This window comes from Cynocephalus volans, chromosome 2, assembly GCF_027409185.1.
Source record: "Cynocephalus volans isolate mCynVol1 chromosome 2, mCynVol1.pri, whole genome shotgun sequence".
In the NCBI taxonomy this organism is placed as follows: Eukaryota; Metazoa; Chordata; class Mammalia; order Dermoptera; family Cynocephalidae; genus Cynocephalus; species Cynocephalus volans.
In genome coordinates, this window is record NC_084461.1 from 77,912,855 (window position 1) to 77,929,092 (window position 16,238).

Sequence of the window (16,238 nt, forward strand, 5' to 3'; positions counted from 1 at the left end):
ATTCAATGTAATCATTTATTGTGTCCCTTTCTCCATTTCTCCCTTACCCCCCTTCCCCTTCCTCTTTCCCACCTCAATTTTGAGAAAATTCCCTTTTGAAAAATTATTCAGTTGGCTGTGACAGAGGAAATTGTATGAAAAACTTCAAATCATTCATTAGCACACAATTTAAAGCATACAGTTTAAAGCACCGTTTTAGGCACAGAAGGCAGATGAAATGATGAAATTAAATGCCTTTTCTATCCATGAAGTGCTCACAGTCTAGAAAAGTATATGTACATATAAGTAACTATAATTCAGTGTCATGTATGAACATAGACTATTTGCAAACTACTCTGTGAATATAGATGAGGACTTAATTCATTTTTTTGTGAAGTTCAACAAAGTCTTCACAGAAGAGGTGATATTTAAGCTGGGACTCAAATGAGTGAAAGTTCATGCATTTTGTTGATAAGGAGAAAGAAGGACATAGACATTCGTACAGGCAAAGGGGAAAAAAGCATAAACACTTCTACTTTAAGGCTAAAATTATGGATCCAGACAGTGAGAATACTCTATATAATGTTCTTATTGAGATAACTCTTTAATGTTATTTTATAAAATAAAAAGTCCCCCTTTTCCGAATGGTGGGTGCTTCTGGAATGCAGACAATGCTCTGTTTCTTGATTGAGTGCTAGTTATATGGTGTATTTATTCAATTTGTGTGAATTTATTGTGCTGTACATATACACTTTGCACACTGTTTTTTAAGTGCATTTTATTAAACTCTGAACAGAACTTTAAAAAATAACATTAGTGGAGGAGCTGAAATATAAAATGGAAAATTATCTAAGACATTGGAATTCTGTTGACTGTTTTTGTCTCAAGAGTGAAAATGACATGTAAATTTCTGAACTCTGTTTTTCAGGGAACAATTAAGTGCTGGGTTCCAAGCAGAGGGTCCCAGATGGTGATTTTAAAATACCTAGGAGCTATGGGTAGTAGCATCTGTTACCAAAAGGGGGCTTACATTGAACTTGTCAAGGCTATTAACATTGCATTTGTAGCCTATTGTAGCTGTCTGATCTTGCCTTTGCTTCTCATATGTACGATGTTAGAAAACCCGCCTTCCATAATTAGAGTTTACTTGGCTGTATTCACCACCCACTCTGGTGATTTTTTGGCAGCGGAATTTGTACCAGACTTAATTATAGCACTGTAAAATTACAGACAACTCTTCAGTGTCCTAGCAGGCAAATTTGCTCTTGTCTAACAGTGTGAAAGACCCAGGATTTATATATTTTGCATTGCTTTCATATTGTATTTAACATTGATTTTGGAGGCAATGGCTAGTCAAATCTGTGTTTGTCCGTATATTTTTAGAATAGATGAAGCAATGTGGCATGAAAAATTATATAATATGTGACTTGTGACATGAAATAACTAAAAAATTATTTCCATAGCTCATTTTTTGGCAGGAAGAATTGGTACATTATTGATAGAAAATACTATTTTCTCAAAATGGTTTACCTATCTACTTTGGTTCTAAAAATACCTTCTAACTTGAGAATAATTATTTCCCTTAGAAGCTTTTAATTAAGGCTTTTTGAAATTGTTATGAAGGTGACTGCAGGAACTTGGGCCACCACCTTTTCAAAATTTTAAAGTGATGTTTCTAGCTCCAGTTACAGAATATTGCCAATGGGGGGTTGTACAATTCCAGCCTTACATCTTTCATTTGGAATCCTTCATCAATATTATGTTGACATCCTTAGAGTTTAAATTTACTCTAGAGAAGTCTTCAAAAATAATATAACTGACCTAGAATGTTTAAGTTGTGCATACCCTGTAGATAGCTTTGCCAAGACCACTTGGTTTTACATCTTTGTTGTTGACCTAGGACTAAGTAGAATAGGTTTTGTGGGGAAGGAAAGAATGGAAATGTGACAGTCCTTTACTTCCTTTTGGAGCAATGTGGCATAAAAGTCTGTGAATCAGGCAGTCAGGGAAATGTGCTTGTCTGCCTCTACGTCTCTAGTGGTAGAAATAATATATTAGTATTATGTTCATGGTTTATTTTATACTTTATTACATGTATATCCATAACTGGAAGAAGACAGATGAGAATCCAAAGATTATTCCTGCTTTAAAAGTCAAAATATTCTGCTTTAATCTGGAATTTGTCATTCTAGCACCTTTGAGAGTCATTGACTTTAAAGTACCAGCAGGTGGCAGTAGAATATTTTTTTCCCCCTGCAAAACTGGTTGTCTATCTCTTGAGCAATGATGAAATTGAGTACAAAACTTGAGATGCTTTTATAGTATTATAGCACTTTTTGACTGGGCTGGAGAGTGTTCATGTGCAATATAGCTAACGCATATTTGTGGTTTCTTACCTTTTTTTTAATCCTTTTATTCAGAATTGAACTAAATGCATTAGTAAAGTACCATAAGATAGTTACACATCACTGGCTTTGAATGTATCTTTCTACTTCTTATCATTTATATGTAAATTCAGGTACATAACATTATTTTCATTATTATTTTTATGTTGTGATAAACATTAAGCAGTGTTTTATTGATACAGAAAAATGTATTTGTTGAAATGTCACAGAAGTTTTAAGATAAGGTCTGTATTTTCAGTAGTTTATCAAAAAGTATGCATTTTTCTTCAATGCCAAGTTAATTTTTCTCGCTTATCTAAAAGAAAATGATTAAATAGCAAGATGTTGTGGGACCATTCACTTCAAGTATGATGTGAAAAACAGCAAACAAATTTTCATGGCATTGGGAAATATTTCTGGGAAAAACATCTAATTATATCTTTGGCATTTTTATCTAGGAATCACATTGCCAACCCATGTGTGCACTGATAAGGACGGTAAACAACTAGGACAAAGGACAAGTTTGCAGTTCAGGGTTCTCTGTTCCAGGGGTTCTATCAGGGAAATTAGTTCTCAAAGTCTAGAAAAAGAACAGAAAGTTTCTCACAGAAAACATCATGATTAGCTAGAATTGCATTTACTCTGATTAGTAATACTTAACAAGGGGGAAATATTTGTTTTTATCTCTGTTTTTTGTTTGATTGTATGGCTTACACATATTTTCTGAAACTGAATAGCAAATTTGTCTAGAAAAAATTGTATGTAAATATGATTACAATTACCAGCAAGCCTATATATTGTCTGAATTCAGATGATAGCATGAATATTTGAGAACTTGAAATGTTTAAATTTAAGTTTTTAGTAGTTACTGGGTGTGCAGGTGTTTTAGCTACATAGACCTTCTCCTCAAGAAGGAGAAGAGAATTACCTTATAATTCAGAGGACTTTTCTCTGGAATTTAGAAAAACTTGGGCTGTCAGTGTCTTTTGTCCAAGTTTTCACTCTGCAACATCTTAGGGTATCATTTTGCAATGTCTTGTTTCCCGGGGAGGATCCCGGTCAGACACCCCTGCTAAAAGATTCTGCTTTAATCTTGAGTCTATGTCATTCTAGATTTGCGTATATAGATAGCATCTTTGAGAATCTTTGAGAATCAGGGACTGTGTGTGACTGAAGCCAGAAGTGTGTGTGACCCCCAAATTCTGGTTCCTGTCTGTGTACTGCAGGACCTGGTTTCTTTACCAGCAGCTTGCACTATTTTGTTGAGACTGCTGACTCAAGAAAGTCATTGTGTGATTAGGCCCTGTAGTGGGCTGAATTATGTCCCCTCAAAACTCATGGAAGCTTGAATTGTGTCCCCTGAGTTTTATGTATTAGATGCTTGGTCTCTGCTGTGACTGTTAAGAGGGTGGGAAAACCTATTATGGTCATTGAAAGGTGGGGATTGTGGAACTAACCTGTAGTGAATGGATTAAAAATGGTGGCTCAGGATCATGGTTCTGAGGGCTTTAAAAGAAGAGAGAGAGGAGAGTCTGTCTTTCTCTCTGCTCTCTCTGCTTCCACCATCTTGCAGTGTGAGACCCCTGGGGGTCTCACTGTCACTGTCACCACCACCAGACAGACTTTGGGCTTCCTGTCCTCAGAAACTGTAAGCAATAAATTTCATTTTCTTTATAAATTACCTAGTTCCAGGTATTTTGTTATAAGCAACAGAAACAGACTAATACAGGGCCTGAAGATAAGTATCTAGCAAGCATATTTTTAACATTTGAAGTAGAGCAACATAGAGATTGGAAAATATTCATTAGAACAGATTTTCCTTAGTTGGAAGGTTTGATTAATTACTTATTAACCAGAGTATCCATTGTGATTTCTACTTTTATTACTGAAAAAAAAGTATTTGAGAGTTTAAGTGCAAGGATCAAAATTGGATCTCGCTTTGAAGACTGAGAGCTTGAGAAGACAGAGGGCCACTATTCAGTACAATATTTGAGATCATATGTTAGTGAAGATGTAAATGGATCCAGAAAGCGTTTCCTAAACTTCAGTGTAGGTATCTTGTTAAAATTCAGATACTGAATCAGTAAGTCTGGGATTTGTTTCCAGATCTTGCTTGTTAAGAGATTAGATTAGCGATTTCATTTTCTAAGAGCATATCTGGTTGCTGCTGCTGCTGCTGTTGCTGTCATTATTATTATTATTATTATTATTATTATTATTATTATTATTATTATTACTAAGCCCATACTATCAACCTATTATCCTTACTCTTCAAATTTTTTAATTTAAGAAATCACATTAATTAAAATTTCACTTTAATATAAAATGTCATTGCCTTTAAAACTACTTACAAACATTTATCATTTCCTCTTTAAGGAAAGACTTCTGCTACTGCTTCCTTTTGTTTTTTTTTCTTTCTTTTCTTTTCTTTTTTTTTTCTAGGGCTAAGGAAAAAGCCCTTAGACAAACAAACTCATGTACTATTCATAGCATTTTACACTTTGCAGAACTTCTCGGGCTTGTTTTGGACATAAAATAAACTACTAGATAGAAGGTATAGCCAATTCCTTTTCCCCAAGTTCTTTCTTTTCTAAAAAAGAGCTTGTGAGTGCCCCTCCCCCACCTTAATGGTATTGCGTATGTAAGCCTTTTATTTATTTTTACAGAACTTTCCAAAGTATTTAACTGTGTCTTCAGCTTTGTATGGCTATAATGGGTTGTGAGCTTGGGCAGTGGTAATGGCAATGAGAATTCAAAGGAAGGAATAAGAGCTTTTAAAAATGTCCTGTTTTGCTTTATGAAGGTTTTGTACTTTCATGTCTCCTCTCTTTAAGTCAATAAAAAGGCCACACTGTAAATTTTATTTTATTTAATAAACATTAATATAATACTTACTAAATATTATATGAGGTATGGATTATGAGGTAGGAACTAATATATTATTCCTATTTTACAGATGAGAAAATTGTGGTATAAAGAGTTTAATTACTTGCCCAAGGTCACTTAGTGGTAAGTGGCAGAACTGGTATTTGAACACAGCCAGCCTCCAGTCCTTGCTTTTCCCCACTATGCCATGCTGTCTCATAAATGAGGAATTAATGAAATTTACTCTATCACTAAAGGAGGTAGAAGATTTTATGATGACTGTGTAACTGGTGGTTTCATTTGACTAACATAGGAAATACTGAAAGGTTTAATAGCTGGAGAGGGATATGTGCAGTTTTCACATTTGAGGTAGTGATTTAGATGTTATCTGCATAAATGTGGATGTCTTGACACTATAAATAGGTTCCCTGAGACAGGTTGTATACAGACCTGCGAATATGGAATACACATAGCTAATGTCATTAAGGGTCTGTCTTTACGGCACTGAAGTAAGTGATTTACATGTATTGCCTTATTTACTCCTTAGGACAACCAGACAAGGTAAGTGCTGTTATGATCCCTATTTTACAGATGGAGTAAATGAGACTAAGATTCAGTTACTTGCCCTAACCCTCACAGGTAAGATATTAAGGGAAGAAGGATTTTTAACTAAGCCAAGTGTGTCTGGCTCCAAAACCCATGTATTCAAACACTGTGCTCTGCGAAATGAGAAGAATCATTAGAAGAGAATGAAAACATAGTTGAAGTTTTTGAAGCCAAGGAAGGAAAAAAGATTTCAAATGGAAGAATTGAGCATCAGTGGGAGATTAGTCCTCAACTTCGTTTGGAGAGAACAAGGTCCCTGGAAACTTTGGAGAGGAATGATGAAAATTAGAAAAGATTAAAGAGTAAATGGGCAGAGAGAAGATGGAAGAGGTTCTCAGACCACACCTAGGAGAAGTCGGGCAATGAAAGAAGGCAGTCAGGGCACAGGAAGAGGGGACAACTGGTGGCTCTGATCCAAAGGGGTGGGTCCCCCAGCCCATCCCCGTCCACTAGTATTTTCTTTTCTTGAAAGAGAACTTCCTATGGCAGTTCAACGAAAAGGCAGTAGGAATTAATAAATTTCTCTTTGGTTCATGTTTTTATATTTATGTTTTAATTGCCTTGAAATTTTTTATGTCTTAGGCAGCTGACTTCATGCTAGTGTGCCTAACCTAATCATGTTACATCTAGGAGAAGATTAGAGCTCTAGTTTGAGCTTTTTTTTTTTTTCCCCTTTCTTAAATCCAAATTTCTGTGATGGCCTCACATTTTTGTTATTGTTACTGAACCTCATGTAAACTTGAAACCAATCATGAAACAAATTATTGATTATCAAATAATTTTATAATCCCTTCTGCAACCAAAAATATTAATATTATGCTATTCACAAGTATGTGCTTTGGATGATTAAGGTTATTTTGGTATTCAAAATGGAGTGAAATTTGAATATTGATTATTGAATTCCAGAAAAAAATAATGTATTTTATTTTTGCTTTCTTCTTATTTGAGTATACATTTTCCTTAATATATCAAATTTGTTTTTCTTAAAGTCTTTTAATAATAAATATAGCTTTTTTTCCCTCAGCAAGCTTTTAAAACTCAGCTCAAATAGACTGTTCTCACTAAATTGAAAATAAGTGGACGCTGAAGATACAAAAATAGTATCATGGTCACACTACTGGGAAATTCAGACTTTCCCAAGCACTGAAGTAGCAAAGCAACAGAAAGAGTGAGTAATATTCTGAATGAGGCTACAGTGACATTATCATGTTTGCAAAATGGCTTTTGTTACTAGGAAAATTTGTGAGGCAAATCCAGACTTTACCAGAAAATACCAGTTTGGAATCTTCTATTACAGCCTCAGAAACATAAAGTATCCTTGACTTTTAAAAGACTTCCTTTGATGTCTCTAACTAGGGAAAATCAGTGTATGAGAGGAATTGTTTTTACGAATATTTAATGATAGCTCTAAAGAACTTTAAGTAACAAATACGAAGTGCCGGAGAAGATTTTCAGTTTTGGAATTAGAAGGACAAATGGGGTAACATCCCTGAGCTACACTGGAAAAAATCATTGGAAAAATATTAGGCCTTGCAGAGTTCTTAAGAAGATAGGTAATAGACCGTGTTCAAAAGCATGAAACACAAGGCCTGAGGAAGGAGAACTAAAGGGAGAGAGCCGGGATGATTGCTGCTGTCACACGACGTGCAGAGGCCTTTGCTTCTGCTGAGTTGATCACACTGGATGCCTCTTGGGGAACCCCAGCCTGGTTTTCTGTTCTTGAGGTTTTCTTAAATCAACTGCAAGGGAGGTGACAATTTTTCAGCCCTACCCTTTTTAAGTAGTGGGCTCAGTCGAGCTTGTTACCACACCTCTCACTGTACTGTCCCACAAAGGCTTTTCTTTTGGTCTACTTTATGTATAGTAGACACTATCAGTAATTTTGCTTTGTTTATATATTTCAAATGAGGTGTTTTTTTCTCAATCTGAGTATTTTCTAAGTGTATCCTTATGGCTTATGTTGAATTGTTAGAACGTTAAAAATTGGATATATAAAATATGCATGCCTATTTTTAAAAATATATATATGTATGGTGTGTTTGTGTGTGTATATACATTTGAAATTTGAAATAGGCATATATTTCAAAATACAGAGACATTTATTTTATGAAACGTTCAGTATGGTAAGCCCTTGATATGTATAATTCCATGTAATTTTACAACACTCTTTGAGGTAAGCAGTATTATTATTATTGTCTCTGCATTGCATGTGAGAAGCCTGAAACACTAAAAGGTTATGTTACTTGCCCAGGTCCCACATCCAGTAGGTCTATCAGCTCCACAGCCCATGCCCACAACTCTGTCATCACCCTTCTGCAGAGGAGAGCTCAGAGCCAGGGGTGCTTCCCCCCACTTCCGTGGAGCGCTGTAGTGTGCTCTTCTTGCAGACAGTTTTTGCATTCACTCTACTACTATACTAATCCTGCTAGTAGACTGCTCTTCAATATCCCTTTTCACTCTCTGAATTCATGCTTCCTTTGTGAGGCTTTTCAATGAGTAGCCCTTACAAAGTTTGTTTTCAGATTTACATTTATACAAGCCCAAGGAAGTTGTATCTCCTGAGCTTTATCTGCCTAGCAGAGTGTGAAGTTCCTGAGGGAAGAGACTATGCTTTTTTATATCATACTGTGCCAAAAGATAGAAGACCAAAATAACAATAGTCATATAAATCAAGGAGCCTTTCTTATAGGCTTGTTAGCTTTGTGCAGTTTAGAACCGCTCATCTGGCAGAGCCCCAATTAGATACCATCTGCCAGGGACGTATACTTAGTGTTCTGCCAGGGATGGGGAGGGACGTGGTTTCAGGCACTAAGTCTTAGTTGTAAGGGTGAATGTTATTGCCAAACCAAAACATTTATATGTCACATATCAACAACCAAGTGGGTTTTGTGGCCAAATTTTATCTGCAGATGATGGCATGTGCAAGTGATTCTACAGGGTTTGGTGTGGAAACAGAAATTCTACAGCAACCCCAGAGCTTACCTCTAAGCTCCAACCCTCCCTCATTTATTCTCTCACCTCTAGAATAAAGAAATCAAAGTTGAATGACAGCCAATCTCTGAGTACAAATAAATTTCGCATATTTTAAAACTTTCTTAGTATGGTTTTTCTTTTTTAAAATAAATAATAAGAAAGTTAACCATATTTGGGAGTCAAATACATTTTTTCTCTCTGCATCCAGAGTATATCCCAGTTGTGTTCCCTTCTCTCAGTCTTCACTGATATCACACTCATTTAAGCCTCCTTTCTTGTATAATAGCCTTCAAACTATTCCCCATTGTTTTACTCTGGCCCCTTTCTTTTTTTTATCTCCTATTTATTTTTTATTGAAGCACGATTGATTATACATATTTGACTATCAGTTGTTGTGTGCAATGTATGACGGTCAAATCAGGATAGTAAACTTATTCATCATTACAATATGTAATGATTCTTTGTGTCCATTAACCAATTTCTCATAAATTTCTCAGTAATAACCACCCCCCCACTCTCTCCTCCTCCCCCTTTCCACCTTTAGTAACCACAGTTCTGTTCTCCTTGTGAAAGTTCAACATATTTCTGTGACTATTGTTTCTTTCTTTCTCTCTCTCTCTTTATTGTTTATTTGTTTATTTATGAATTCAGCTTCTATTTGTGAGTGAGGACATGTAGTATTTCTCTTTCTCTACCTGGGTTGTTTCACTTGACATAGTTTTCCCCAGGCTCATCCATGTTGCTGCAAATGGCAGAATTCCATTCTTTTTTATGGCTGAGTAGTATTCCATTGTGTATATATATCACATTTTCTTTATCCAGTCATTCATTGATGGACATTTAGATTGGTTCCATAGTTTGGCTATTGTAAATAGAGCTGCAGTAAATGTGGGTGTGCAGGTGTCCCTTTGACATGGTGATTTCCATTCCTTTGGATATACAGCCAGTAGTGGGATTCCTGGATCATATGGCAGTTCTATCTGTAGTTGTTTAAGGAGCCTCCATACTGTTTTCCATAATGGCTGCACTAATATACAGTCCCAACAATAGTGCAGAACGGTTTCCCTTTCTTGGTATCCTCGCCAGCATTTGTTAACCTCTGTCTTCTTGATAATAGCCAGTCTAACTAGGGTGAGATGATATCTCAAAGTGGTTTTGATTATAATCTGTTCTCTCAACAACCAGAGTGGTTCTCTTAAAGACTAAATTGACTCAAATCATTCTTCCACCTAACATTCTTCAGTGACCTCCTCTTGACTTCTGACTTCCACCCAACTAGCATCAGTCTCTGCCTCTTTTCTGATTTCATCTTCTACCACCTACCCTACTTACCCAGCACCAGCACCAGTGGACCCAGTTCCTTAAAAGTACCCAGTTCTTTCTTGTCCTAGGTCTTGTGTCTAGTTAATACCTAAATGGAAGTTTCTGTCCCAGTGTTTTGCTCATTTATATTTGCATCATACAACCTTCATTCACACTCAGTTCATCCGTTACCACCTGAGATCAGTCTCCCTGATAGCCCCCCTACTCCACAATGTTGCATCACTGTTGTACTAATTCGTATCATATATCAATGTCTGAATTTTCTTATTCATATACTGTGTTCTGTTTCCTTCCCCCCTCTTTATTTCCCACCTCCTCAGCTGTCAACTCCATAAGATCAGGAGTTGCCTGTCTTATTCATTGCTGTATTTCTAGCACCCATAAAAAGCTTTTCAGCACATACTAGATTTCAATAAAAACCAGTGAAGTAAAGGAGAAAAACATGAGGTTAAAGGAAATTGTAGGCTTGCTCCTAAAGAACATTATTTGGCAGTCTGAAACTAACCTACACCATTTTTGCATGGAAAATAAGCACTTTATTCTCAGTTCCTTAGAAAAGCAAAACAACATCTTTAAAAAGAGATTATTCATATTTTTAAATGTAATGTTGCAGTGATCTACACCTTATAACAAATTGTATTTATAAATCTTGGCTTATAATCTAAATGTGTTCAATTCAGAATTATTTTTTTTCCAGAAACAATAGTTATAAAGAGATGTTAAGATCCCAAGCCAGCCATCAAAGCCCATTTAACTCTTTATATGTCTATGTAGATCCTAATTGTACTTCATAACTTTTTCTCATGTTACACATTTTGCTTTTTAATTTCTGATTGGGAACTTCAAGAAAACCCTTGCTGCTCCCACAGCCTCTGTTATATGCTAATTCTAATAGTTAATGAACAAATGTCTATAGTGCCAAAGTAATTACTATGGACCATTAACATAAAGATATACAAAACAAGGTTGTCATATTTGTAGTATATCGGAATTGGAGCTGAGGTGAAATACCCTAACATACTGTGATATGTCTAGACATGATGAGCAATCCTGTCATGTTAAGATCATGTTTATAATTGTGATGGATCCAATTTTAGTTTCTGAATTTATTTTATCTGATACCGTACTCGAAATGCCTTTTTAACCTATGAGTAGCTGAAAGGATTTATTACAATGCCGGGTGTTTTGAAAACAATGATGGGTTAATGAGATATAACAATCACAAATCCCCACTATGTCCCCCCCAATTTTTTCTTAATTAAAATCTTTGCATTTAAGGAGTACTGTTTTGTACCTCAGACATTTTTAGATATAAAGTGAAAGTGTTGATTAATTTTCTTTGCTACTTTGAGTCCGCGTAGAGAAGTGTTCAATAAATATTTATTTTAGAAGAGCAATATAAGCATTTACAATTATATAAATACAGGCATGCAGGCACTTGCTAACACAGTTTCTTTACTCCACAGAGGTACATCCACTGCAGGAGGCGAAGAGATTAACCCCAGGAAGTCAGAATAGCTGGATTGCCGGTGTTTTAACTCAGGTTATGGTCATCATTACTGTTAACTCACTAGGTACTCATGAGACCATGTTAAAAAATGCCCTTATATCATACAAACAATCCACACTTGAGCAACCTTCCTGTCTAAGGATTAGGAATTGCTCTTTTGAAAACATTTGTCAGGGTTAATTATTGAAGACTCTTGTGTGAATTGTGTGAATGTGGAAAAGTCGGATGAGGGCAAGCAAGTCTGCCTGCCACCTCCTGTTTGAGTCTTAATCAGAGCAGCAGAAAAATCTGTTTATTCTCTAAGTAACAAAAGGAAGAGGATATTCTCTGAAATTTTTGTGGAAGCACAATTTAAATTTACCTCATGCATGAAACAGTCACTCACTATTCCCATTCTCCAATATTTAGTGTCAGGTTCTGTGCTACGAACTGCAGAACTAAAGACACAGGACATAGTTTAGACCCTCAAGCAGTTTATAGTCTACTAGGAAGGCGATAAACAAGTAAATAGATGAGTACAATAGAGTGGTATATGATAGCAGTCTGTCTAGCATGCACTGGGAACAACAAAATAAAAGGAGTCATTAATTCTATTCAGGATGAGTGGGGTCAGGAAAATCTTCATAAAGATGAGAATGCTGAAGCTATCTTGAAAGATGAAAAGTCTTCACCAGGTAGAATCTAGGTATAATGAACATACAGACACCAGTAAAGGCAGAGGAATGAGCTGTGTCTGGCAGGATTAGTGATGCAAAAATTCCAGCTTGAATTATGATGTATTGAGTTTGTGAGGATTCAGGGGTGGTTCAACTGGTTATGGGTTGATGTTGTGGAAAGGAGACCTGGAAGAGATGCAGAATAGTGTCCAGATAGGATCTGATGTTTAAGGAAATAACAGAAAATGAGAATCTCTTAGAAGTTTCCTTAGGATAAGAATTTGGGTTCCACAGATACTTTCTGTGTCTCACAAGCATTTTTCTTAGAAATGTGTTACTGATGTAATCTGAAGAGGCTGATATATTCAGTTCTATAAAATCGTTCATGGAAAAATCAGAAGTTTCTGTTCTGTGAGGTGTTAGTAGGGTTTTAGTTTTTTAGTTTTGTTGTTGTTGTTGTTGTTTATTGATACACTGAGGTAATGCCTCCTAAAAATTGAGCCATTCATTATGTATTGAGATGAAAAATTATTTCATATTTTAAACACTAATTCCTCACAACAAATGTGTAACTGCTGTTTGTTACACATTTACAGCCCCATGAACCCTTTATTAGTTCAAATGAAGAAATAGGAAAAAGCTAATCAGGCATAAAGTGTATGTTTTCATGTCACTTCAGATGCAAATCTACTGCAATCATATGTTAACGACCCATAAAGGCATAAATCAATATAGCTTTATCTGTTGCAATATTTAAATTTATATAAAAATATTAGTTCAACACTACTTTTTATATGCCCTTTATGTAAGCTCTTGGGTGGCAAAATTTAAAAAAAAATACAATGAGATTGTAAAACACTTCAACTGTATAACTGTAGGAAATATTTCTTGTGTGTATTTTCCATGATATAACCCTCCGTTAACTTACTATTGAATTCATATTCTTGAGGTAAAGATAGAATTCAGACCATAGAAAAATTTAGTGAACATACCACAGGAAAAGTTTAGCCTGTGTAACTCTTTTCAAAGTTATTAATAGGCTTGAGAAAAACAATATAAGCAATTTTTCCTAAATAGAATCCAATCTGAGAGAATAGACTTCCGTCAGAAGTGGCTGCTGTTAGGGAGAGGGGAAACTGAATTCAAACAGGTTTGTGAGAAACTGGAAAAGAGGAAGCAATTCAGCTTCACAATCGGTCACTGATATTTGATTTACTCCCTTTGGAGTTTACAAGTGTCTGCCAAGTTGCGTATAACACACACCACCAGATCCTTGGAGACCTCTCTTCCAGCTGATGTCTGCGTCAGTGGTGGCCATGAGACAGGAAACAACTTGAAGAAAAGATTGTTTACCACTTAAGTTTAACATGGAATTAGAAGTCTAAAGAGGGCTGTTTAGGACACCATTGGAATGCTGTTTTGGTAAATTTGTGATTCCTAAGAATTCTTAGCATCTAGTCCTAAATGTTAGTTAGGATCTCATTCTAAATAGCAGCGTCTTATCACTTCTTTGTGGGTAATTATGAAAAGCCAAAGACGTACTTTAGAAAAATACCTCTTATGTTCACAATTATTTATAACTTCCATGTGAGATTAAACAAATAAACTGACTAACAAACCCCAATGTACCCATGACCGTGTCCTCAAGAAGATTATAATCTAAGGAGTGCTGGAGAGGTTTATACAGACATAAAACAAGAGCACACAGGCACCTGTGAAATAGGTACATAGTGAGATGTAGCTGTACACATTTTTTATTGTTACACATTTCTTCCCACTTCCAGATTATTATTTACTTGAGGGTAAAGACTCTAACCATATTGGGTTGTTAAATCTCCTTCTGTGGATAGACTAGAACAAATGGGAAGAGAAACCATTGAGCAGCTACATGTGAGTAATTCTCTTGCTAGGATAAGCCTACTTCAGCTTTTAAGTGGAGAATGGCTTGGGAGGGGTGTTGTGGAAATAAGGTCACAGACCCTCAGACATGTTTCAAACAAGGCTTTTGTTCCTGCTCTCCCAGTCTGCATGCAGAAGGCTGGGAGGAGACCATAAACTAGCAAAAGCTGTGTGATGAGTCTAATGTCCCTACCATGGTTCACTAAGTAGGAGTGGAACCCAAGATTCCCACCTAACACCATCTTTCCAGAAATTCTTTTGAGATACATAGGAGAAAAGGTTCTTATACTCACAAGTAAACCAAGTAATCATATACATTTAAAAAGTGATCTATGTGCACATTTTGAAAACAGTGAAGTATCAGTAAACAAGGTAAGCTATAAACTTGAAAGGAGATTTGAAAAGAAAAGAACAAGCAGTATTCATTCACAAAAACAAAGAAGGTTTGACGTTACAGAGGTAAAACAGTTACAATATTTTGTTAGTTTAGGTTTAAATTTTTTTTCTTTTAAAATGTGTGATATAAAATTATTGTGATTATGTGAAGCACCAATTCTCATCAAGGGAAGAATGGTCTTTTCCTGCTTCCTTCTGAGTTTCTCAAAAGTTCAGTTTTCTTCTTAATTGTGTTGCTTTGATTTGTTTGATCTTACCCTTTCATTTTCCCAAATGGTAAGTGGCATAGATTTAATTTTAAATTTTAATTCAATTAAAGTAAATTATTTTAAGAAGTCAGTTTTAGGTTTTTCCTCATATTCTTTTATTTTCCTTATGTAATTGTCATAGAGGTAATGGTATTGTTAATAATATTCTTTTTGGGCCCTTGTTACATGTCAGAGACTTTAAGTATGCTACTTAGTTTTATTCTCACAATAGTGCTATCTGTAGGCATTATCATTTTCATTTTATAGTTGAGTCTCACAGAATGTAATTAAATCTGCCCAAGATCCCACAACTATGATGCAGGACTAAGATTTGAACCCATGTGTGTCTGGTTCTCTTTTAATTACTAAACTGCAAACATACGTGCATGTATAAATGTGCATATGTGTATGTATATACCATATGTATATGAATGTGTATCATATAGCACATCTACTGTTTCCTGGAAATGACTGAAGGGTTTAATCATACAGATGGAATTTGAGCAATCAAAGTTGGAAGGTGCCTGACAGTGGGGAGGAGGATTTTGGGTAAAGAAAACATCATCAGTTGACATACCTTGGGTTTAGGAAAGTGCAGAACATGTTTAAAAATAACCCAGAATAGGACTTTGTAACTGATATGGATCATCTTTGAATGCAAATGTTGGAGGAAAACTTGAAAAGACAGAGTCAGATCAGCTTATGGGAGACTATGAAAGCTTGATTTAGAAGTTGGGGCTTTACTTTCTAGGCTTTAGAAGGTTTCTGTCAGAGAAGTGACATGATCAGAAGATCTATCCTGGAACCACCTGTCAGCTCAGCTTCTCTGAGCATTATGGAATTACTAACTTGCACAGTTTAACTCATAACAGCAGCAGCCGTCATCCCAGTATGTCTGTTTTCTGGAGAATATTGTTAATATGTCAAGATATGTTAGTAATCTTAAGCTTCTCAGTCCTTATCAGTCTCTTGTTCTTATAAGTAAGCTTGTGCTGAAAAGTGGACAGATTTTAGCAATGACATTTTCTGTTCAGTCCATCCCTGATCAGTGACAGCTCTACTGGCCCAATGGTTCTGTCTGGTACCCTTAGTATTGTGACACACTTTGTTTTCACTCTTTGGGGAAACTTGACCTCTGTCTGCTCAGTGATGCGTCCTTTTCTTTATAGCTAGGTAATATTTTGGGCTACATTTTAACAAAACCAGGCCATGATGGTGAATACCAATGCGAGGAGCTTCACTGTGCTTCTCATCCTTAGTTGATAATTGATGGAATATTTTGTATTTCTTGGATCCTACCTCAGTTCATTGCCAAGAAACTGCTGGATTACACCTGTGCAATTTTTGAAAAGAAATTAAATGATACATTCCAGGAAGGGTTCTCATTTGCTCATTATTT

General features: G+C 35.7%; 1 protein-coding gene across 1 annotated transcript in view; it reads left to right on the forward strand.

Annotated features, from left to right (window-relative positions):
• ADGRV1 (adhesion G protein-coupled receptor V1) overlaps window positions 1–16,238 on the forward strand; it is a 548,065-nt gene that overhangs the window by 229,780 nt on the left and 302,047 nt on the right. The gene's annotated exons all lie outside the window — the stretch shown is intronic.